The sequence below is a fragment of the Pholcus phalangioides genome, unplaced genomic scaffold (assembly GCF_987345545.1).
Source record: "Pholcus phalangioides strain wild (caught in Gottingen) unplaced genomic scaffold, Ppha-v1.0 ptg000022l_1, whole genome shotgun sequence".
Classification (NCBI taxonomy): domain Eukaryota; kingdom Metazoa; phylum Arthropoda; class Arachnida; order Araneae; family Pholcidae; genus Pholcus; species Pholcus phalangioides.
In genome coordinates, this window is record NW_028301615.1 from 6,420,836 (window position 1) to 6,444,986 (window position 24,151).

The 24,151-nt window shown below is 38.5% G+C and overlaps 1 protein-coding gene across 2 annotated transcripts in view; it reads right to left on the minus strand.

Annotated features, from left to right (window-relative positions):
* Positions 1-24,151, minus strand: part of Su(Tpl) (Suppressor of Triplolethal) — a 192,611-nt gene that overhangs the window by 11,898 nt on the left and 156,562 nt on the right. The gene's annotated exons all lie outside the window — the stretch shown is intronic.

The window sequence follows — 24,151 nt, forward strand, 5'->3', positions numbered from 1 at the left end:
GCATGGCTACTACTTGCGCTGAAGAAATAAATGACTCATTCATATGTTTCTGGGAACTTGAGGCCATGAGAATCACCGATGTAAATGAAAAAAAATCACTCTTGACTGGTGCTGCAAAAATATTACAGAACTTCCACGAATCTTACAGCCTGGAAAACCATTGTCATGTCGTTTCACTACCATGGAAAGAAAACGTGTGCCTGAAATCAGACAATAAACCTACTGCCTCATGCCACCTTGACATTCTTCGTAGATATCTGGGTAAGGATCACCTTTTTCTGGAAATGTACATTCAGCAAATGGAACGTTACATCCAGAATGGCCACGTCGAAATTGCGCCAGAATCGCCAAGTCTAGAATACACTATCTACCAATAAGTATTTGGACACCTGTGATAAAAAAGAAAAACTAACTTTATTCAAAATCAATAGTTGGTAGAGCCTCCACGAGAGGCAATTACAGCGTGAACCCTCCGGGGCATACTTTCCACAAGTCCTTGTGTGACGGCTAGTGGTATTTTCTTCCACTCGGCTTGGAGAAGACATGTCAGTTCCTTCACTGATTTTGGACGGGTAGGGCACCCCTTAATTCGGCGTTCCAACTCGTCCCAGAGGTTCTCGATAGGGTTCAGGTCTCGGCAGGCCAGTCCATTCGATGAACCCCATTGGCACAATACCAAGCCTTGGTTAACCTCGCAGTATGACAGCTGGCATTGTCGTCCTGGAAGTAACAGGGATCCACCCCGTAAAACTGCCACAACGTAGGAAGCACATTGTCATCCAAAATAGTGCAGTAGGCATCTGCGTTGAGCTTACCATGAATGGGGACCAAGGGTCCCAGTCCATACCAGGAGAAACACCCCCAGACCATAATTCCACCTCCACCGAACTTGACTGTTGGCACAATGCATTCTGGCAGGAGACGTTCTCCAGGCAGACGCCAGACCCTGCCATCCGAATGGTAGAAGGTGAACCTTGATTCGTCGCTCCAAAGAACTTGTTTCCACTGATCTGCGGTCCAATTTCTATGTGTTTTGCACCACATTAACCGAGCAACGCGGTTGGACTTTGTGATCAAAGGCTTATGGGCAGCAGCACGACCATGAAAACCAATCAGATGTGCTTCCTTACGGATGGTATTCATTGAAACAATAGTCCCGGATGCCTGTTGAAACTCCTCGCGGATGAGGGCCATCGGTTGGGTGCGGTTCTTCCGAATTTCTCTGGACAGCACCCGTCGGTCTCTATCTCCCAGTTTCGTTGGTCTGCCGACTCGGGGCAAATTCTGACAATCACAGCTCACCTTCCACTTCTTAATCACATAGGCCACTGTCGATTCTGGGTACTTCAGCTCGCTAGATATGTCCTTTAAGGATCGGTCATTTTTGTGATACCTGATAATTATACCTTCCTCGAAATCAGAGAGCTCCGAACTGAGCGGCATCTTGCATGCGACTAATGCGATGTTGTTTCCTACACGATATATACCGGCGGAGGGCGTGACGTATCTCAGGACCGCAGATATCGTCATTTGCATAGGTGTCCAAATATTTATTGGTAGATAGTGTATATTATTTCCCTCATTACACAATGAAGAAGACCATTCCTGAGTCTGAGAAGTGTCGTATCGTATTCGATACATCACCTCACGTCAACGGACACCCATCTCTGAATGATGCTCTTGAGACTGGTCCAAATACAAGTCCCAAAAAAAAAAACATTCGACAGAAATTAGTCAGACTGTGAAAAGTTCAATGATGGTATCTACATCTTCACCAGTGATTGACATTTCTCGTTTCAGTTCTTACGCGAAACTTATTTGGGTTACTTCGTGGGTGCAATGATTAGTATACAACTGCTTGTCAAGGATTGACCTACAGATAAATTTTTTGCTGGCATTTTCACGTTTTGTTGCATCATGAGCTTTCTGCTGTTCAGGGTTCCATAACTTCACCTCCTGCTCACCAGTACTTTGCCTCCCACAAAATCACTTGGAAATTCATAGTCCCTCGAGCAGCTTGGTGGGAAGGATGGTGGGAATGCATGATTGGTGCCATCAAACGTTTAAGGAAAACATTATGCCGTACATCTCTCGATGATGAACAACTGACGCCGACGTTGGCTGGAATTGAAGCTGCAATCAACAGTCGACCATTGACAGCTGATACTGAGTTAGATGACAGCTGCGAAGAACCTCTAACGCCTGTCCACTTCCTGGTTGGACAACGGCTGACAACCCCTCTTTTTCACGAAAAGTTTCCTGCAGCTACCGACCTCAAGAAATTGCTGTGACTGCAGCAATATTCACTGAATGACTTTTGGAGCCAATGGAGGAAGAATACCTACTAGAGATGAAGACATTCCACCAAGTGAAAAATACAGACCAAGGTCTTCAGCTACGAGTTGGAGATGTTGTCCTCCTACAGGAAGATGCAAGACCTCAACACATATGGACAAAGGCACGCATATCACCCTCGTCAAAGGTCGTGACGGCAACATGAGTTCATGTGTTCTATGTACAGCAAGTGGGACAGAAATTTGACAACCAATTCAGCTGGTAATTCCTCTGGAGGTTGACCAGGGTGGGAGGATGTTGGGAATAATATGAGTTTATGTATGTAATCCTTCTGGTCACCTCCAGATGATGTCTCGCTTGTATATATTACATAAAATAAAAATAGTCTTTTTCTATGCCGCTTTGCGCTCCCATAACATAAGCTATTTCAGCCCCGACACATGCTCTCTCAGATTTTACCTTCGGAAATCTGGGTTTATAACCTGCAATTGCGCAGTGGTAATCGGCAAAATATGATTTTCTAAGGTTTTTGAACTTTTAGTTAGCCTTTCAAAAAAAAGTGTTGTTGCCACAACAGTCACACAGACCTACAATACAAATTAGATATGTTACTGGCAATACCTGAAGTGAAGCTAATTTGTGATGGCGCTGGCCATTTCATGAAGTAGCCAGAGATCCCTGGCTAAAGCTCGATGTGTTGATGCAAGCCCGCCCGGTACGAGCCAAATCCATTCTTTAATTGTCAACGTGTGATACATGTCTATATTACAGCTGTATTGGATTAGCTCCACGTGTCGAGGAGAAAAAATTGAAATTTAAGAGAAAGAACTATAAAAATCATTGGGTAAAAAAAAATTTTCTGCCAAATTTTGGGAAAAAAATTATTACCACATCGTGACTGCAGTTTGATGGGTTGCCATAACTAACACACATAATTATCATAAAAATACAACAACTTGATGATCCTGAATCATGTGGTTTTTTTTATCTTTGGCAGTGACATACACATTGCATTTTAAATCCACACATTAGCATTTTGGAAGGCAGATGACACTCTACTGAGCACAAAAAACGCCAAACGCTAGACACTCACACAAGCACACTGATAAGTTTCACCAACAAATCTGACATAGCTCCCATATGGGAGATGTATCCCATAAATATTGATATATATAAGATAATTTCAAGTGTGAAAATGTGTGGCGGTTAAATGGTGGAAGATCATAGTTGTGGGCTATCTCAAGGAGAGAAAATCATTACACCAGGAAATTGCTTTCCAAATTATTTATATGATAAGGGAATCAGATTTATTTTTTGTTTTAGATTTATTACATGAGATAAATTCAAGGTGTTTAAGGGGCTTCTTTGCAAGCTTTCTCTAGTAGTAGACATTGAAAGTAAAAGAACGTAGTTATAGTTGGTAAATTAACCACCTTTTTTTCAATGAACTTTTGGATTGAACATCTCTTTAGAAACAAACTATTTGATTCACATGGATAGCAGTGAATGATAGGGTGGGGGGGGGGGAAGGAGAAAGAGATTATACTTAAATTTTTTTCTAAAGGGACCCACTTTCACTTTCAAAGAACTCAGATTTAGACAATAATATAGGTCCCGGGACCCAGGTAAATCAGACTACAGCAGCCATCTATGCATAGCAGTAAAAATGTGTACCTCAGGAAAAAAGTACTTGAAAAAAGAATAGTTAAAAACTGTTTTAAACCATTACAAATGAAACATGTTATAGATTATTTAAAATTATGCAGTGAAACCTGTCTGAGGCTGGTATTACACTATGAAAGTTCTTTGTCAAAGATCATTTATAAAATAAGGGCAACTTTGATAAAAAACACTCTTTATCAGAGTTTCTTTTACAAATGTCAGCCTCCTCATCCAATATTTGAAAAAAAATTAATGTTGTTGCTTTCTATGCTGCAGTTTCAATTGCTCAAGTTTATATATTTGCGACTTGATAAAGTAATTAAAAAATGAGTGGTAGGTATCAATTGGATATCCAATTTTTTGTCTCGATGAACTGAATTAGTTCATACGATTTGAACGGTATAAAAAAAAATATAAAAGTGATTTTTAAATAAACTAAAGAAAAAAATATTTTGTTTTTACTTCCGTCACATACTAAAGTCAGTGGGAGCTACAAAGACCTTAATTCCCTATGTGAATATCAGAGATTTGAATTTCTCTAACTGAATGAAAACAAACATTTTGATGCTTATCGGTTATAACCAATTTAATTCTGTCCTGCAATACAATAATAAAATAATGTTGAAAATATTGTTATAACGAATGGGCATATTTATTTATCTATGGGATATAAGGGGTCATCTTCAAGTAATACGTCACCAATCGTGGGGGGGGGGGGGGGTTCGTATTTGCTGACTTTTAATGACAAATTGGAGGGGATGATCAAATGATGATTGTGTGAGCAATAGACGTAGGAAAATATGAAATTGGGTTATATGTTGGGCTGGTATATATGAAATGTTGGTATATATGTGAAATGATAAATACGGTACTTTTGGAAATCATATATGTAAATTGGAAGGCCTCATACTCAGTGCCATCTTACCACATGAACCCACTTAGGCACGGCCAGGGGGCCTAAAAAAATGGAATGTGGTTGGAATTTCCGAGAATTCACCCTGTAGGGCCTCAGAAAAATCATTTGGCCCGGGGGCTCATGATGCTCTTAAAATGGCCCTGCTTATAATTCTGATATGTTTGCAATCAGGGAATTGGGGCCTCATGATGCTCTTCAGTTTTACAGACATGGGTTATAGCAAGATCGGGGTAGGACGGTGCAGGGTCATGGTGACAATCTAGGAGTCTGCAAATTTTAGGGGGGTGGGGGTTGTTTCCAAGTTTTCCTTTGGTAAGCCACACTGGTGGATCAATTTTTTTTCAATGGATTAAGTTTCATAAAATAAGTTGTATTTCAAGAAAAAGCCCGAATCTGATCTGAAGTACTGCTGTACTATTGCGAAAATTTGCTTCAGGTGTGTTCTGTCAACGTTATAGCTAGATGGCTATCTCTAGCTATAGATAACACTGGTTCTGTTCATTCCCACAACCATTCGAAGAAGGATCGACATAACTACAGGTTTGTCCTCAGTCTTTGTAAACCATGCACCACAGTGGTCATCGGCTGAAGTTGGTTTTTAACTTTGAGCCGTGAATGTGAGTAGAGCTCATGTTAAAAGTCTCGCAACTGAGAGCTACAGGCCTACAACGGTTCAAATATTCAGTCTCATTAAGTAAGCTTCATTCCCAATTTAAAATATTGATGTCAGCAATGCAATATCAGGCACAACACCTTATATGCACTGAGACTGTTAGGCACACGCTCACATTCCCAGTACAACTCATTCTGTAGCAAATTCCCCATGGCGATTGACCGGAGTTGTGCTCAGTTTGAAAGAGTCTTTGTAAACGTCAGAACTACTGAAATATTAGTAACAATTCGCTGAACCACTTACATCCGTGATTTTTAAAATTTTGCCTTCCATTTCACCGTTGTCTCAACGTTTACCCATGGCTCCCCAGAATATTTCAAGTAGCACTTCAAAGTACTGAACAAATTAATATCGACAACTCACCTCTGGTAAAGGTTTGTGACTATCCTAGAAGCTGCGACTAACACTTTGAGAGACACTGATTTTCAGTAAATGGGTATTAATTAAAACCCCCATACGTGAATATCTTTAAGGTCTGTGACAAACATAATTAATTTTAATTTTCTTAAATTTTCAAGTGACACGGGGACAGTTGGCCCCCTCTCGATAGGAGGCTCAAAAGTAGAGAGCAATGTAGGCATGTGTAGTGCTTTCAATGACTTTTTCGCGTCGGTTTTTAATGGAGATAATGATATTCGATATACGGGTGTTGCATGGGGTAATAAAACGCTCAACGATATTCAAGTGGAAGACGTGGAGGTCCTAAATCTTCTAAGAAATGTATGTGCAAGCAAAGCACCAGGACCAGATGATATCTATCCCAGGGTTCTCAGGGAAGGTGCTAATGAATTGTTGGGGCCAGTCGCACAGATATACAGGAGTAGTGTTGCTGAGGGTATCGTCCCGAGAGATTGGAAACTGGCTAACGTTGTTCCTATATTTAAGAAGGGTAGTAGAGAAGTGGTGTCTAATTATCGTCCAGTGAGTTTGACGAGCTCCCTCTCGAAAATTTTGGAAATTATCATCAAAAGGCAGTTTGTGAAGTGGATAGACGAGAATAATGTATTGTCGGATAATCAGCATGGGTTCAGGAAGGGGAAGTCATGTGTAACTAACCTCCTTTGCTTCTATGATTACGTGACTAAGGCTTTGGGTAAGAGCAAAAATGTCGACGTGGTTTACCTTGATTTCCAGAAGGCATTCGATCGGGTCCAACATGGCAAACTCTTGAAGCGTTTACACGAGATTGGAATAGGGGGCAACTTGCTGAATTGGATAGAATCGTGGTTAAGAGATAGGTCGCAACGAGTTATGGTGAACGGGGAATTCTCTGGTTGGACAGACGTCACAAGTGGAGTTCCTCAGGGAAGTGTCCTTGGCCCCATACTTTTTTCACTTTTTATCGATAAACTCGATCAGGGTATCGATGGAATTACTAGCAAATTCGCAGATGATGTGAAGCTAATGGGAATAATCGGGAATGAAAGCGATAGGGAGTTGCTCCAGACCAACTTAAACAAGATTGCAGCATGGGCAAATGAATGGAGCATGACGTTTAGCGTAGATAAGTGCATGGTCGCTCATTTTGGTTCGAACAACCCACGGTTCTCTTACGAGTTGAATGGTGTCACTATCCCGGATGCAACTAGAGTCACCGATTTGGGAATTCTCATTGACGAGCGACTTAAGTTTTCTGAACATTGTTCAGCGGTTGTCAAAAAATCGAATAGAATGCTTGGTCTCATTTTCAAAAAGGTCTCTTCGCGTTCTCCTAAAGTCATTCTTCCGCTTTTTCGAGGCTTAGTTCGTCCTGGACTGGAGTATGCTGTAAGGTTTTGGAGACCATACCTACAGAGGGACATAGACTTGGTTGAAGGGGTGCAGAGAAGAGCTACGCGTGTCCTTATTGGCACACAGGGCTTGAGTTATGAAGAAAGACTTCATTTCTTGAATATGTTTACATTGGATGAATGCAGGTGTCGAGGAGATATGATCAAAGTGTTCAAAATTTTCAATGGGATGGATAGGATGGACCATGAACTTTTAGTACACCTCCACTCGACGCTTTTACAAGGGGACACCAGTATCGATTGGTGAGGGACAATGCAAGGTTATGGTGTCGCAGGGAATTTTTCTCCAATAGGGTTGTTAATAAATGGAATAGCTTACCCCCGGAGGTAGTAAATTGTAACACAATTGACACGTTTAAAAAGAAATACGATAAACATGTTGGGGTAAATCGGGAAGCTATCCATTCTTAGAATAAGACAACCATAAGTATGCTTTATGGGCATTGTATAATATTTTATCACGTGTATATATTGTTTATAACTTGTGTTAATTGCATTTTTAATTGGGTTGCTGTATTTTTGAAACATATGACAACCATATTTTTATGGGCATCTTTTTATCAGCCACCTCGTTGGGCATTTTGCCTGTTGTGGTGTTGTATTTGTATTTGTATTTGTATTTGTATAAGTCTGTACGAGAACCATCTGTTCCTCGTACAGACCCATCGCGAATAGGTTGAGTAGTTTTCCTCATTAAACTTGAATATTTATGGTGTATCGGTTTTCACGAATATCGGATATGTTGAATGTTTTCACGTTCCCATGTGACTTGGTTATATCCGGGCTCTACTGTTTATGCATGACATAACTGGATTTGTTGGTTCATATTGATGAGATACATTTATTTCATTATCATCTGAGATGGTTGAAAGTGAGCCAATACATTACGTGAGGTGTAAAATCTTTTATCCAACATTGCCTCATCACCAATGTTTGATAAAAGAGTTAGGCTGATGCACTTCCATCCTGCACTGTGATGTATTAACTCTTCAGGAACCTGTTCTTTCACCTTCTCTCTCCCCCTCTCTCTCACTCTGGGGAGAAAAAAAATTCTCTTCCGGTGTGTATTTCTTTGATTAAAAACAACTTGTGTTTTCAACAATAAAATGCTGTAGAAAATCGGGAACGTAACTAGGCTGGGGCAACTGGACACTGTCCCAGGGCTCCGAGCCGAATGGGGCCCACAAAAATTTAAACTAACCAGGAGTCTGTTCATCCAAAATTTGGGTCCGTTTTCTGGACCCTTCACAAAATTCCAGATCAGAAAAACGAACCCTTCACAAAATAAAAAAATAATGAATCCATAAATTTGAAATTGCATTTCTTTTGCGATAGATCAACTAGATTATTTCGCTTCCTACAAAATTACTCATTTCTCACAAAATTAATGACACATTTTACAAAATAAAGAAAATTTTCACAAAAACAGGACCCTGCAAAATAGTCTGGGCGGATCTCTGCTTACCCCAAATAGAAGTCTGCCCCGGGGCCCCATAAAGGCACAATAAGGCCTTATAGGAAAATGAATTTTATGTCACCCGCAGCTCACTTGCTCAGTTCATGGTTTTACTGCTACTTCCCAGAATAGTTGAGCAGTGCCGTCTTAAGGCATGGGCCCACCTGGGCACGGCACGGGGGTCTCACAAAAATTAGATCTGATTGAGATTTCCGAAAATTTGCCTAGTAGGGCCTCAGAAAAATCATTTGGCCCGGGGCCCATGATGCTCTTAAAATGGCCCTGTAGTAAAGGGGTGTTTTCAATTATAAAAGTACCAATTCAAAGCAAAAAAAGGCACAAAAATCAATACCTTCATCTCACCAGGACGCCCCTATAAGCCACGGTTCACATTTGTAAAACCCTATCATATCACATCACTGGATCTGATAGTTCACATTAATGATACATTTATTTAATTATCATCTGAGGTGGTGGAGATTAAATTAATCTATTATCTCATGGGTGGCCTCCTACTTTCTATTCGAGGGTCAATATAATGTTCAGTTGCTACATCCACTCCGATGTATATGCCACGGTTCAAGCTCGGAAACAAGGTGAGATGGTAAAAGTCCGAAAAATGATGCAAATGTTTTTATTTGGGACTCATTACCAAGTCAAAGTCTGTTTTTATTGTCAATAAACCATCGTCAACTTATAAGTTCTTGACGCTTATCAATTACTTAATAAATATAGCAACATTGAACAGTTTAAAATTAAATTAATTAGGAATTAATATATATTAATTATTTATTTTATTTTTTCTCAACAGTAAAAACCCCATTTTGAAAAATAAAAAATCGATAATGAACTTATTCGTTTTCCTAAATGCTGCCACATATCCAGGTTTAGGTTCACTTGTACTCAGTTAGTGTCCCGACATCTCCAAAGGGGTGCGGGGTCATGATGCAATGTGTGGAGAGGCTGATCAGTGGGCGAAGCACACTCAGCACCCCCGTGCGCAGCGCGAGCAGTAAGCCATTATAACGAAATAAGTTTTACTTAAATACTCTCTTATTATATATACTATTAATTCAATTAATAAGTGTTATTCGCACTAGCAATTATAACTATTGAACAATTATGAATTAATCAAGACGGGTGGGGCACTATTAAGTTGATGTTAAATTAATTCATTTAAAACGGGCTTTAACTGGTAGGAGTAAATTAATTATGAGCATCGATTACTTAAATAGCATCAAAACCTCATCACGGTGGTTATTTCATTTGCTAATTCATTATTTGTTTATAATTATTAAATTATTATTCATAAACTAATGTGCATCGGAAACTAATAAGTTCATGGTGATTAATTGATTCATTTAAAACGAACTTTGACTTGGTAGAAATCCGAAATGAAAACGTTTATGAGCGTTTTATGAACTTTCATCAATGCACCTTGATAAAACCAGAGTCTCTGGGATTTTACCGTGTCATATGAGCCACAATAAGTAATATGGTGAAACATGGACAATTTAGTCGCTAAACTTTCACTCTGGGCATCGTATTCCTCAACTTCTTCATAAACTGACATATTCATTAAGTTGCGTTCCCAGCTAGATGTAATGCATCAAAATAATTAGCTTCTTTCGCAAATTATTTCATCGAATACAATCATTCACACAGTGGCGTCGGAATCGCGGGTCCGAAATCCACAGTAATTTGTGGCATGGATCCGATAAAACCAAAGACGAGCACCCACAGTTTAGGAACATTTCCAACGCCCCTGATCCACATAAGCTTCATGTTTTTTAAAACAGAGGAAATTACAGAGGCTGCAAATGATAAATTTCCTATAGCAAATGGTAAAATAAATTTCTTCATCCATAGCTACCAGCAACAGCACAACACTAACTAAGACTGACGAAATGGCAAACTCACGAAACCTTTTGCAAAAACAATTTTATATAAATCTTTTATAGTGTAATATGATCCATTTCCTTTATAAAATAAATTTTACAAAAAAAATTTGAATATAAAATTTACAAAAGATTTTTGTCAAATTTTATAAAAGAAATTTTATATAAAACTTTTATAGTGTAATACCGGCCTGAGACATTGTATGAAAAAAAACTGTCTTCAACAGAATCAAAAGACAGTTTCATTGATGATTAGTGCTTTGATATTGCATCTTAATAAAATGTAAACTGTCTAAAAAAGAATATTTTTAAATTTCAACGTTTGATCTCTCACAGGTTGCACTGTATAAATTTCTTTCATGACACATTAAATAAAAAAAATTGTGAATCTATAAAAAATGCTGCGCATACAGAACCCGTTGGCATACCACGTCCAACAGAGAATGCCACTGCGGGATGTATTGTGCTTTGTCACAGAATAACTGTTTGTTGTATCTGCTTTCCTATTGGTTGAGTAGATGCTGTATTGCACTGGGTGTTTCATGTTGTATGCACATGCACAAAAGAACCTGCTCCTAGGAAAAACCAAGCTTTAAATTGACTTTTCAAAATCATATTCCCGTGAAATTAGATATACTGAGATCGATAGAGCAAGAGATACCCATACCAGAAATGAAAAAAAATCATGTTTTTTTGAAAAAATGCAAAAAATTGAATTAAAAATCAATTTTTTGGATTTGTATCAGATTTTTCTTCATTTAAATCAATTGGGGGTAAACTATCTCTACGGTCCTTCACCGAAATCCAGTAACTGAGCACAGATTAGACCTTAGCTGGCCGGTAGTTTTTTTAGACATTTTGATACGATCTTTGAGCTAAGGGCTCATTTTATTAGTTACTTAGGACCATAATTAAGCACTGCCCAGCACCAGTCATTAAGCAATAGTTCACGGCAACCATGTTGGAAATGAAGAAATTTAGCTACTAGCTTGCGCTATAGTATTTAGCGATAAAATATATGGTTTCTTTAAAATGAATTAAACAATTTTATTCAAGAAAAATGACTGATAAAACATTGTTTATATATGTTTGGTATCTTCAAAGTTGAGGTACTTCATTATATCCTCCAAAACATGCTATGTTATACATATACTGTATGTTGACATCGGCAAATAAAACTGCGGCGAAGTGCTAGTACGTTCATACTAAGGTAAGAATTATTTTGTTGCTATCGAACAGTTTTAGGAAGAGTTTTTAAAGGTATTAATATTTTTTTGCTCATTAAATTTGTTATTTAAAAATATAAGTGGCCATGTCATGCAATTGATGGGCAGTGAATCCCACTTGGTGATGTCGAAAAATATCAAATAGCTCGTGTCTATTTCGGATTGTACTAGACATATTTACATGGCAAATGAAATATAAATCTGCAATCACTATAATATCAGATTTAAGTTTCACATTCTATGTGTTGTGCTACATTTAATTTTTTTTTTATGAAAAGTTGTGTCTATAAATTCAGCACATGTGTAAATAATTATAATATTAAATAATAATTTGAATATAAATAATTTTGAATATTATTGACATAAAAATTTGATGACTATATAATTGTGTTATACTGTAAAGGAATTAGCAAAGTTAAATAATAGTATCGTTCGAGGAATAAAGGTATGAAAGGATGGACTTTGAAATTATGTATTTCAAAGCCATACCAGCCAGGTGTTATCCAGGTGTTAGGAGTTAGAGTCCCAAAGAATATGGATCATGAAAGAAACCTATAAATTTGGCGCGTAGCACGTAAGGAATACAGAATCGAAGAAGTAGTATAAAAAGTAGCGATAAACAGATCTATAAATATGGGGACTGAAATGAATCGCATAAAGGGTGCAGGACACTATGAAAGAAATCGGTATAAGTTGTATAAGAAGAATATGGTAATAAAATTCAGCGGCCGCGCTCATATTTCAATGATATTTGCAGCTGGTCAGAATTTTGTATACATGTAAAAGCGTGAGAAAGTCCAGGGTTAGAGCAGATGGTATTAGGTGAAAGGAGATTTGCGAATTCCGGGAATAGTTCCCACAGGAACGTCAACCGAACCAAAGGGATAGCAGTAGCCAATGAAACGCATGTCCATAGGAAAATGTTATCCAATAATGTAAAGTGAAGAGAAGTTCGGTAAAGAAAAGTTAGAAAAGAAAATCGGAATTAGCGAATGAAATGAAGTTTATGGAATATAGGTAGGAGTAGGCGGATAGCCAAAGAAAAATATATATATGAAGTTTGAGGGACACAGAGGGAGGGACTAAAAGGGAGATTGAGAGAGACTGAGTGAGTGAGATAGAGAGAGGTTGTGGAAGTCCACAAGATAAGTGTGAGATGGGCAGCTACGCCGTAGTGAAGTTGATCTTCACCGGATTTGGGGTAAGTCACACTTCCGACTTTACGAACCATTTATCACTCTCCATGTAAATTGAAATTATGTAATTGCACTATCCTAGCTTCTATTTGTAAATCGTATATTTAATGCCCTTATTTATAGTAGCCTAATAATTAAAGATTAATTAACTGTTTTATCTTTGTTTCCTTGGACTTGTCATTTACACGGGCCTGTGGTTATTGACTTAGATTCACTACGCAATGAATATCTATGGAGCACAAAATTCGTAAGATTATGAATAAAATTCGATCACGGCATTTTGGGATGTTTACATTAGTGGGATGATTAGAATCAATGTTGCAGTAGGGTCACACTCGATATACAATAAAAACGTGAAATCGTTAACAATGGTGCCTCAGACCAGTACCGTGTCAATGTGAGTCCAAGGTTGCATTAATATATAACGTAATTTCATATTAATATTCAATAACTTTTCGTAAGCGGTATATTACAATGCCTAATCACGGTGGTAGTAGTGTGGTGCATTCATCGGGTGAAGCACCCCAAGTAAAGGTTAACACAATCACTGGCTATTTAGGGCTAATCGCAAATTTTTCCGGTTCAGAACCGTCGTTTTCGGCCGAATATTTCATTGAATCCCTAGAGGATACAGCAAAATTAGCAGACTGGCAGGATAATGAAAAATTAATTGTCCTGAAATCAAAATTGAAAGGACGCGCTGCCGAATTTGTTGCCACCAGCCCGGAACTGAGATCGGAAACAAATTATGAACGTTTCAAAACTGAATTTTTGAAGTTTTTCCACAACGAATTTCCCTTAACATATCATTTGCAAAATTTCACGGGTTGTAAACAAAAGGCAAATGAGAACGTCAAAGAATTCGCTTCACGAATCAAGAATGCGGCTTTCGGTTTCCTTGAAGGGGCAAATTTTTCTAGCCCGGAAGTGGAGCGTCTCGCCGACCGCACAAAATTATCCCAATTTCTAGCGGGACTTAATCCCCGAATTCAAAAAAGTGTGTTAAACCAGGATCCCCAAGATCTAGCAACGGCGATTAAAATCGCCACGTTAATAGAAAACAATGAAGGTCTTTGCCGTTCATTCGGGACAGTTAATGTAGCCTCGAGTCAACAGCCGCAGTCAAATTTCGATTTCGCATCTTTGCAATCAATGATGGCCGAAATTATGAATGAGTCGGTACAACAGCGTACTAAACTTGAGGAACTCTCCAAGGAGATGAGAGAGGTAAAAGGGTCTCACAATAGGAGCAGTTTCGCTCCCATTCATAATCAACAACCCCACACTCGTAACTTTCCCCAACGATACAATAACCCACCACGGCCTTTAGCTAGAGCGCCCCAACAAGGCAACCGCGCCTGTTTTCAATGTGGATCAAGCGCACACTTCATTCGACATTGTCCGAATGTCAGCGTTTTTCCGAGGAGGCCTACTCCAATGAATAGAGCAAACTTTTCCTCCCGAAGAGGGAATTATAGAAGTCAGAGCAGGAACGGTCAGCAAAGGGAGAGGCAGTGACAATTTTTGGGTAGGGGAGGCCAACTACACAAAAATTGCGTATCCTTCCTTAACCAACCGGGAATTTTAGGCCATAACCTACCTATTATAATAGTACGAGTGGGTTCACTCGAATTCCCCGCTCTCGTGGATTCCGGGGCTTGTATAAGTGTCATTGACCCCATTCTCATGCAAAGAATTGTAAATAATGCGCAATGTCAAGAGATACTAAATGATAAGATTGAAATTCGTGGTGTCACGGGACAAACACTGCCCCATAATTCATGTTTTAGTGTACCTATAGAAGTTGGATCTTTTACAATTAATCAGAAAGTATATGTTTCCGACTATGAGCTCAGTAAAGAGTATAAGGTCATTTTAGGTTTTGACTTTATAAAATCGGGAAAGTTTATTTTGGATGTAGGAAGTGGATGTTTGCGTAATCAGTCTACGAATATCCCCTTATTAGTAGGTACACCAAGTGCGACTCCTAATGGCAGTAGTAGTGTAAATATCACATTGAGCGAAAAACTATGGTTACCGGCGCGATCGTCTAAAATTATATCAGTGAAGGTTCCACAACTTCAATGTGGAAATGAGGTAGAAGTTTCACCAAGGAATAGAAATATGACAAATTCGGTATGGGTGGCCCATTCAGTGGGAAAGGTCGATGAGCATGGGAAAATTAATGTGTTAATTGCCAATGTATCACAACATCATAAACATGTAAGTAAAGGTACGAAGCTGGGAAGAGTTTCAGTAATCGATTGTGACGAAATAGGTGAACCTCCAATACCATTGGAGAATAAGAAATTAAATAAATTATCAGAACAGGACTTTGACTTAGGTGACTTGCCACCAGGGATCAAAAGGAAACTAACCCCTTTGCTTTTGAGCTATGCCCATGTTTTCGCCCGCGATATCAGTGAAATTGGGCGCACGTCTCTTGGAAAATATAAAATCTCGTGGTCGGATCAGGAAATAAAAAAGTCGCCGATATATCGGACACCTTATCACTTACGAGGAGAGATGAGGAAACAAATTAATGTGTTAATCATGTTGCAGAGTAAAATAATTGAGCCTTGTGTCAGTTCTCACCCCGCACCGACAATCATGGTGAGAAAACGAGAACAAAATACGTATCGCATGGTTGTCGATCTTAGACGGACAAATGAGGCAATCAAATCGGATGAGTATGCATTACCTTTAATCCAGGACATTTTGGCACAACTAAAGGGAGCCAAATATTTTAGCAGCCTGGATCTTTGTAGTGCATATTATCAGCTTGAACTCGCCGAAGAGGATAGACCCCTAGTTTCCTTCCGTAATGAGGAGGGCTGTTTCCAATTCAATTGTTTGCCGATGGGGATGAAGAATAGTGCTGTGGCTTTCCAAAAATTGGCTAATAGTCTTCTATCAGAATTAAATGATGATTATATACATTGTTTCATTGACGATATATTAATAGCTAGTCCGGATCTTGAGTCACATTTACAGAAATTGGTCAGAGTATTTAAATTACTCGAGAAGTACAATTTAAAGCTTGCACCGAAGAAATGTAAATTCTTTCAAACCGAGATTAAATATTTAGGTCATATAATTTCGCAAAATGGAATTCGTCCCCACACGGATAATGTTAAAGCTATCGACGAATTTCCGCAACCACGGACGGTAAAGGAAGTTCGACGTTTCCTGGGCATGTGTAATTTTTTAAGAAGTTCATACCATTTTACTCTGACATTGCCAAACCCCTTACTGAATTAACTAAGAAAAATGTAAATTTTATATGGGGCCAAAGGCAGCAAGAAGCTTTTAAATATCTTCAGCAAGCGCTACGAAACCCACCTGTACTGGCATTTCCCGACTTTACCAAGGAATTTATTATGTCCGCGGATGCCAGCAAAATAGGAATTGGGTGTTGTTTGTATCAAGAGTATGATGGAGGTAATCACCCCATAGCGTACATGTCCCGTAAATTTAAACCCGCGGAACAAAATTATCCAGCAGTGGAGCAAGAATTACTTGCTATCATGGAGGGGATAAACTATTTTAGGCCCTATTTAATTGGGAGACGATTTCGGGTAAAGAGCGATCATCGACCACTCCAATACCTAATTTCGCTTAAGACAAAAAACCCTCGGCTAACCAGGTGGTGTTTGAATTTAGCCGAATATGATTTTCAAGTCGAGCACGTTGCTGGACAGTCGAATCAAGCACCAGATTGTCTGAGCCGTGCTATAAATACTGTAACGACCGACCATTCATCATTAGAACAACGAATCCGTGAACAGCAAAGACGCGATGCTCAATTAAAACCTATTATTGACATGTTAACTGGGCAAAACGCGGAACCAGTTAAAAAGATGGGTGACGCTTATTTCATGAAAAATGGTCTGTTATGTCACTATGCGTCTAAAGATATCCGTCCCATCAGGGATGATTATATTGAACAGGTTGTAATACCCCTAGTTTTGCGTAACGAAATATTAACGGAAATACACGACAATTTAAGCAGTCACATGGGATTTGACAAAACTTTTCAGCGCCTGAGGAGTCAGTATTTTTGGCCCGGCTATTACAGAGACTGTCAAATCCATGTCAATACTTGTCGTATTTGTTTAGAAAGGCGTAGTCATGACCCACGTAAAAAGGCTTCATTACAACGTAATTTTATCCCTACGGAGCCATTTCAGTTAGTATCGGTTGATATAATGGGTCCTTTTCACATAACTTCGCATGGTAATAGATACATATTGGTGATGATGGATAATTTTAGTAAATTTATTGAAGCAGTAGCGTTACCTGACATCAAGTCCGAGACCTTAGCACGGACATTTTATTCGGAAATAATTGCGCGTTATGGCCGACCGCAATTTTGTCTCACTGATAGGGGATCCAACTTACATAAGTCAGTTTTCCGAGCAATGCTGGAAAAGCTTAAAATAAAACCACTTTCAACATCCGCGTTACATCCGCAAACAAATAGTTCTAATGAGAGGTGTCACGCTACCTTAACGCATACCTTGTCATGCCTTTTAGACGAATCAAATGAATGGGATGATCTTTTACCCCATGTTCTCATGTCCTACCGGAGCGCTGTACATGCGGTACTGAAAGAAAGTCCATATTTTGTCCTTTTTGGGAAAGACATGAATACAGCGGAGGAGTTATTGAAAGAACCCCAAACTTTTAATTACTATACGCATGAAGATTATGTTCTTCAATTGCTACCGAAGTTGCAAAAAGCGCACGAATTTGTGCGAACAAGTATGCTTGCAGCGGCTGAGCAGCAAGAGCAATATCGGGAGAAAACCGCATTCGATAAAAAGTTGAAATTAGGTGATATGGTTTATTTATATAATCCGGGTTTACTTAAGAAAGGAGTTAATCGTAAATTATGCAGATTATCTTCAGGTCCTTACCGTATTGTTGAACAAAAATCACCAGTACTATTTTGTATAAAACATATTTATAGACCAGAGAAACCTAGTCAATGTGTACATAGTGACAGATTAACGAAAATTCAATTAGAAAGACCCTATGAACCTTACCCGGAAATAATAGATGATGAGAATTCCGCAGACGAAGGACAAGAAACGACTGAGGACGAAAATACGGAAATACCGCAAGCTACAGAAAGCAACAATGACGACAATGCCTTTTTGGATCTCCCCGAGTTTCTCTATTCATACCAATACCCAAAAAATAACACAATACCAGTTACAGATGACCAGGGGGGCAACACAGACGCCGAACCGAATGTCACCCCGCAGAATTTTTCTATTGCTTGGGATGACCTTCCTTTTATAGACGAAAATGAAATGGGGGGTGAGCAAGAATCCATTGAAAGGGAAAGTTCCGGAACTATAAGAGAAGAGTCCCATTATAATCTTCGACCGCGGGATGAATATGGTCGAGTACAGAAGTTAAATATTATTGATCAAAGGGCGGACAGTAATTCCGTAGAAAATTCTAATGCGTCCAATAGCGGTAACAGTCATGTAGAAAATGATGCAACCATGGCTGAAAAATTCATGTCTTGGATATCACAACCAAGTGATTACCAAGAATCCGAAAAGACTGTTCTGGACCGAATCGCAGATTCGCTAGCTCAGAAACGATTGAATGTCATTACTATTAATTAATAAGCAAATAGTAAATGGTAACATTTTGTTGCCATTTTAACTTTAATATATTCATGGAGAGAGATATCTAATATAATCTGGTTTGTATATAGGAAGGTGACTTTCCTTAATCACTAAGAATCAGTACAAAAAAAAAAAAAAAAAAAAAACACCGCAACTTTTCTCTTTCTAGATTATATTCCTAGTTTTCACCAGCAGCAGCGCAATGGCGAGACACAATGTTGAGATATGTGAAATGAAGGATGCCATCCAAAGATGCTCACACGTGTTATCCAAGGCACAGCATGCGCACTTGCCTGCGACTAGTTGTGCAGTGACCAAACGATGTCAAAATTGTGAACGTGTGTGGAAAAGCTATATATGGTCTCCGCGCACAGCACAAAAACTAATACAACCCCGTCAATTCGTAATGAAGCAGAATCTTACGGTTCCGGGAACTACTAAAATTTTCGAGTGTACAAGAGACGGTTTCCCATGCGGATGCTCCACTAGCACACCATGCAATGGGGCGGCCGAATATTGCCAAGAAATGACGTGTAAAAGCCCAGCGACGTGTTTTTGTGAAATCAAACACGGCAAATCCACTATTTTTCACATAGATGGATTCAATGTTATCGAAGATCCGCGTATAATTTCCTTAACCTTTTGTGATCAACGCGTAGATCATGATAGTGTGCACAAGCGCCATCGCCGCGCTTTGTTAGATCAAGAAGAAGCCATTTTTAATCATAACGGACAATTTATCGAATTTCATGACCCTGTAGTCAGAGTTTCTACATCGGGTGTTTTAATAGTAAGGAAGGAAGGACTAGAAGAAATTGTTCACTTCAATAATTCCGTTAAGAAAGCAGTGGTGCCCGAGAATTTCCTCAGATTTCCGGGACTCCTTCAATTTATATTTGTGGCTGAACAGGGCGGATTAACGATGAGAGAAGAATTACGCATCAATGGTAGAACCATTTGCCGGAAATTGCCCTGTCTTTTCTGTGTAGCGGCCTTTGAACATTTACGATGTTTGCCACCGACCATACAATATACTGTGTATGCATTGTGTATACTAATGACTTCTATTATGGTCATATATCTCAAAACAGCTTTGACGACTGTTCTCACAATTATCAAATCGGTTTTCAGCGTGGTGTACCACACCTATCGCATAATTAGAGGTACAGCGAGATTAACAATGATTGGAGGGGTCCATGTCGGTCGCCGGTTGCGTCACTCCGTTGATCAAACGCAACAATTTTTAAACGGGATTGGAATGCCTAACCAAACCGTGACCCTGTTGGTGCTGTTTGCTTTATTATCGGTAGTATGCTCGCTAGACACCACATGCAATAACCATTTAATAGTGACTTCAACGATTACCGAATGTGAAAATGTGCATGACAAAGACACTTGTAAACTTACCACACACGCCACGATTACCCTCGAGAATTTGAAATTCACCCAGTGTTTGTGGTTCCAAGATGAAAACAAAAATAATATATTTTCTCTAAGTATAAAATTGAACAAGGTCAGGTGTAATTGGAATACCCAGAGACAATACTTCACGTTTCCTACCGAACTGAAAACCGTCGCCCAAGTAGCGTGTCCTCAAAACACTATGTGTGGATGGGGCGAGCATTGTGTTCCAGCTAAAAGTTTTGTTGCGGAAACGACTGAGTCTAAACAATACCCAGGAATAAATAGATGTATAGCGATGGACTCGGGTTCCTCAACATGCACAATCATTGACTCCCAAGGTTGTTTGTTTTATAGAGCCTTCCTAGTCCCTGATCATTTAAGGACTTATGAAGTACGAGCCGTCACGGGATACTCGTGTTTTTATGATTTGGAAATTACAGAGAGCATGAACGCGTCATCTCAAGCGACGGTCACAAATCATGTCATGTCCACGACAAAAGGTGTTAAAATTCATATTCTTGGCGCGTACGATCAACCAACCCAGTTAATGCAAAATTCACTCATAATGCGAGTAGGAAAACAAAGGGAGGCGTATATCGAACATGCAGCTCCAGCAGGAGTACCTCAAGGCAACGCTATTGGACAAATTCAAGCTAACAGTTCGCTAACGAATTCTTTCATCTTCGATGAGAACAGTATACAGTGTAGCGCTTATGAAGAAGTGCTACATTGTCACATGGTGACGTCGGCTCTCCACAGAATGATCGAGAATAAAGTCTCAGCATTACCACGAACTATCGGTTACCACTATTTTTATATTGACGAAAATGAACAGCTAATGTCTGAATTGTTGTTCAGCAAACCTGTCAATGTGCATCTGTCATTCGAAGATTACCACATCGTGATGGAACGGCGTACAGTGTGCCCGAAATTCCATACGGAAGAAATTACAGCAGAAGGTTGTTACTCGTGCAACCCTTTAGCACGATTGACCTTTGTCGCCTATAGTTCGTGTGCCGAAGGGACAGTGTCAGTGAGTTTTCAACGCATCACGGTGGCGACAAGTACTCTACATTTGGGAACTACGCCAGAAAAACAAGTGGTACAGTTCAAAGCAGAAACCAGGTGCATATCGGATAAACTGTGTTTATATGGAAGGACAATTCATACATGTCAACCCCTAACTTTCTGTTTGGAAAATCCCAACCTCGAAATTCTCCACCCGAACTTATCAACTTTGGCCTTTTATGCGAACCATGTATCGCCGAGTCATTGGTTTGCACCATGGACAAATATTACTGCATCTTTTATATCGCAAGGGATGCGATTCCTATTACTCATTATGTTAACTATCTTCCTATTTGTATTCACTTGTTCCACTATGTTATCATTTTGTAAACGATGATATGGTTATACTCATGGAAACAAACACGTGCTATATTTTATATTTATATATTTCAGGAGAATGCAGATATGTTCACCAAATGACTTTCAGAGGATGAAAAAAAAAAAAAAAAAAGTCAATATGTCCCTATAATCCTATTTTATGCAGGTGATGGAGAAATATTTTTTGATAATTTTATTTATGTGAGATTGTCTATTTTCTACAAAGTCCAAAAGTTCTCTTTGCAGCTGAATAAGTATAGTGTTTGCGGTTGGACTGTCATAGAGTGGCTCTAATGCATAGAAGATTTTATGCCATGTACCATACCTCATCTTTTATTAAGTTGATGGTGAAATTGATATCATTGCTTGAGTTCATGTTTATTATATATCGGAAATGTTTATACACTGTTTATGTTCAATAACTATTCATATTTCTTCGTGTTTCAATATATTGTAAAAGAAGTGGTGACTTACCCCAACAGTTTTTGGCAGAACCCAAGTAATAGTGTAGTACAGTGAGTAACTATAGTCCTCTTCACAACCCCATATTCTCATAAGTTGATTGTAAAATTAAATTCTTTAAAATTTGCTGTAAGCAAATTTTAGCGTCAGGGGGAGGAATGTTATACTGTAAAGGAATTAGCAAAGTTAAATAATAGTATCGTTCGAGGAATAAAGGTATGAAAGGATGGACTTTGAAATTATGTATTTCAAAGCCATACCAGCCAGGTGTTATCCAGGTGTTAGGAGTTAGAGTCCCAAAGAATATGGATCATGAAAGAAACCTATAAATTTGGCGCGTAGCACGTAAGGAATACAGAATCGAAGAAGTAGTATAAAAAGTAGCGATAAACAGATCTATAAATATGGGGACTGAAATGAATCGCATAAAGGGTGCAGGACACTATGAAAGAAATCGGTATAAGTTGTATAAGAAGAATATGGTAATAAAATTCAGCGGCCGCGCTCATATTTCAATGATATTTGCAGCTGGTCAGAATTTTGTATACATGTAAAAGCGTGAGAAAGTCCAGGGTTAGAGCAGATGGTATTAGGTGAAAGGAGATTTGCGAATTCCGGGAATAGTTCCCACAGGAACGTCAACCGAACCAAAGGGATAGCAGTAGCCAATGAAACGCATGTCCATAGGAAAATGTTATCCAATAATGTAAAGTGAAGAGAAGTTCGGTAAAGAAAAGTTAGAAAAGAAAATCGGAATTAGCGAATGAAATGAAGTTTATGGAATATAGGTAGGAGTAGGCGGATAGCCAAAGAAAAATATATATATGAAGTTTGAGGGACACAGAGGGAGGGACTAAAAGGGAGATTGAGAGAGACTGAGTGAGTGAGATAGAGAGAGGTTGTGGAAGTCCACAAGATAAGTGTGAGATGGGCAGCTACGCCGTAGTGAAGTTGATCTTCACCGGATTTGGGGTAAGTCACACTTCCGACTTTACGAACCATTTATCACTCTCCATGTAAATTGAAATTATGTAATTGCACTATCCTAGCTTCTATTTGTAAATCGTATATTTAATGCCCTTATTTATAGTAGCCTAATAATTAAAGATTAATTAACTGTTTTATCTTTGTTTCCTTGGACTTGTCATTTACACGGGCCTGTGGTTATTGACTTAGATTCACTACGCAATGAATATCTATGGAGCACAAAATTCGTAAGATTATGAATAAAATTCGATCACGGCATTTTGGGATGTTTACATTAGTGGGATGATTAGAATCAATGTTGCAGTAGGGTCACACTCGATATACAATAAAAACGTGAAATCGTTAACAATTGGTTATAAATAAGGAAATTGCAAATTTGTGTTTTAGATTAATCAACTTTTAATGCATAAAGTAACTGATAAGCTAAAATTGATTGATAATAAAATATCGCATCTAATTGACAAAACTTTGAATTATTTTTTTGTGATAAAAAAGTTAAAATTTAAATAAACCATGGTAAATTTGTAGTAATATTAAGCATTAATTTTTCAGAAACTCATGAACTGGAGGATTAAAATCTTGATTTGATTATCAATATCCTGAACTGTTCAATCATCTATAAAAAATATTGTAAGGCTTAATGGAAGTTTGATTTTCAGGGAAAAAAAATCATGCAACTTCTTAAGTAACTATATTTTGTAACTCGCTGAGATGAAGCATATTTATTAAGGAATTATGTTGTTACAATGATATAAAAAAAATGAAATTCGTACAGAGGCTAAAAAACTAGATTAGAATTTTCGACACAGTTTTTAGTGATGAAGTATTCAACACTAAAAACTGTGTTGGCAGTTTTAGTTATTTAATGAAGGTCATCATCATACGAGAAGCAAATTACTGTTCGAAACTTATTACTCCAGTATTTGATGTTATATTCAAATACTATTTTTTGATAAAAATTGTGTTTGATTTTATGTGTATGGGCAAACTCAGATGCCTCTCAGAGTTTTTCTTGAAACTAATGACTTACGATTGGAAAAAAATTTCCTTTTTTCCACGTCAAATACTCTACAAGTTTAAAATAGAACATTTTGAGACTAAAAAATTTAAACTTTGTTTTAACAAGTATTAATTTTTTGATCATGCTGTGTGTAA